Below are 2,857 nucleotides of genomic sequence, written 5' to 3'. Positions count from 1 at the left end.
CGTTTTATTGGGGGCTCTTACAGCGCTTATAACATTTCATACATCGATTATATCAAGCGTATTGATACATGTTGCTGTCATCATTTTCTAAACATTTACTTTCTAGTTGAACCCTTGGTATCAGCTCCTCTTTTTCCCTCCCTCTCCCACGTTCCCACTCTCGTGACCCTGATAAATTATAAATTATTATTGTTTTCATATCTTACACCGACCGCCTTCTCCCAGCACCCACGTTTCTGTAGTTCATCGCCCCCTCTCCCGGGGGTGTGGGTTATGTGTCCATTATTGCAATCTGTCCCCTTTCCTCCCCTCCGCCCCTCACCTTCCCCCTTTTCCTGAGGGTTTATCTGACCTGCATTCTGTGTGTTCCAATCTCTAATCTGTACCAACGTACTGTCAGGTCTCCTGGGTATGGCGACTAGTGGAATCGTTGGGTCAAATGGTGAGTCCCGACAATGTTTCGAAGCTACGTCTAAGATTTTTATCAGCTCCTTGCTCCGAAGTGGTCTGGTTTTGGTCTGGAAGCTCCAAGGAATCCCGTTCATTGTGGGTGACCCTGCTGGTATTCAAAATATCAACGACATAGCTTCCAGGACCACAACAACACGTAAGCCACCACAGTGCAACAAACAAAGGTTGTGGCGAGTTAGGATCCACAATCAGTGCTCATGGAAGCAGCTGTCTAGGTATCAAAAGAGTTGCATTAGGTAAATCTGCTGCACAAGACCTTTTTTAGAGTATTGAAAAGCAAGGATGTTACTTTGAGGACAAAGGTGCACCTGATCCAAACCATATTTTGAATCGTCTTATATGAATGTGAAAGTTGAACATTGAATAAGGAAGATCAAAGAAGAACTGATGTATTTGTTGCTGTTGTTTTTTAAAGCTGCTTTTATGAGGAGCTGTGCATCCATCATGACCATCAATTCTTTTTTTTTAATTTATCACCTTATTTTATTCCCCTTTGATTCATTTTTAATTTGCTCTAGATTTTTAAAAATCATTTTATTAGGGGCTATGCAACTCTTATCACAATCCATACACACATCAATTGTGTAAAGCGCATTTGTACATTCATTGCCCTCATCGTTCTCAAAACATTTCCTCTCCACTTAAGCGCCCCCCCCTGCATTAGGAGTGACCATCAATTCTAATGCACCTTCTCACATTCATTATTTGCTCCCCAATTCCCATCCACCTCCCCTTATCCCCCATACATTGCATACAATACATACAGTGCATCAGTTATTTTATATATAGTTTTATAAACTGGGAAACATGACAAACATTTTCAAACCCAGGAAAAAAATTAATAATAAGAAGAAAGAAAACCACCAGTAATATTAAAATAAGCTAGAGAGAACATTTCTGTCATAATTTCTGTCGTGGCACAAGAGAAAAATATTTAAACCTAGAGTAAATTCAGGATGGGCCAAAAGAGAAATCAATTGACCAGGTATCATATTACACTGCAGTTCAAACCACCATAAACAAGTTTACAATGATCTCTGTCTGAAAGCAAAGCTGTCATCCCTCACTGTGGCCAGAGGGGAGAGGCCAGAGGCTGAATCTGACTAGGTACAATGCAGATGGATTCTGGGCTCCCCCGTCCTCCACAGTTCTACAACCTAGGTGTTCACCATTTAAGGCCTGCTATCTTTCCCTTCGTCATATTTGGATTTAGGATCAATGCATTTGAATTGTGCTGGAGAAGAATATTGACAGTCCCACAGACTGCTAAAAGGACCAATACATCTGTCTTAGAAGAATTACAGCCAGAATGCTCCTTATAGCCATGGATGGCAAGACTTCATCTTACCTACTTTGGATACATTGTCAAGAGAGACCAGTCCCTGGAGAAGGATATCATGTTTGGTAAAGTGGAGAGGCAGCACAAAAAAAATAGAGAAGAGTCTGGAGGCAATGGATTGGCACTGGCTACAACAGTGAGCTCAGGCATAGGGTGAGCGTGGCACGGGACCATGCAGTGTTCCTTCCGTTGTGCACAGGGAGGGTTGCTATAGATTGGAACTGGCACCTACTACTCCTATGGTAGTTCTACTATGTTTAACTTTTTGAAGGACCACTACACTTTTCCACAGTGACTGGACCATTTTGCATGGGTATATATTCCAATTTCTCCACACCCTTGTCAAGATTTGTTCTTTTTTTCCTGATTTAAAAGATTTTTTTATTTTAGCCATCCTACTGGGAATGAAAGGTGCCCTGTTAGCAGAGTAGGTTATGCATGGGGCTGTTAGTTACAAGGTGGACAGTTCTGACTGACTGTCAGCCACTGTGTGGGACAAAGATTAGGCTCTGTTCCTGTAAAGAGTTGCACCCCACCGAGGGTAGTTCTGCTCTGTCTGCAGTAGGACTAGACTGATAGCTCAGTGTAGTTTTGCTTTGCATCTTTAGTGGCTGACACCGTTCAGCATTTTTTTTCATGGACTTATTGGCCATCTGAGTATCTTCTTTGGTGACAAATCTGTTCAGGTTTTTTACTTACCATTTTGAGTGTGCTGTCACCCTGTTGTTAAGCACTGAGTAGAAGTTTCCTATGTAACTTTTTAGATATTAGACCCTTGTTGCCTATGTGGCAAAGATATTTTCCCAATCCATGGAGTGTCTCCCCACTTTCTGGATAAAATCTTTTCTTCAACAAAAGGGTTTCATTCTTATGAGATCCCATTTCTCTGTTTTGTCTTTGGCCCCTGTGCTTTTGGGATAACAGCTGCTAATCCACCATTAAAAGCTAGTACACAGGCACATCCTTGTGAGAACATTAACTCAGATCTTGATTTCCACACTCAGGCTTGTGATGCATTTGGACCAGCTTGGTGTGTGCTCTGCAGCA

Source organism: Echinops telfairi, unplaced genomic scaffold, assembly GCF_000313985.2.
Source record: "Echinops telfairi isolate 266 unplaced genomic scaffold, ASM31398v2 ScPeMD7_1;HRSCAF=3_0, whole genome shotgun sequence".
In the NCBI taxonomy this organism is placed as follows: domain Eukaryota; kingdom Metazoa; phylum Chordata; class Mammalia; order Afrosoricida; family Tenrecidae; genus Echinops; species Echinops telfairi.
This window is presented reverse-complemented; position numbering follows the sequence as displayed.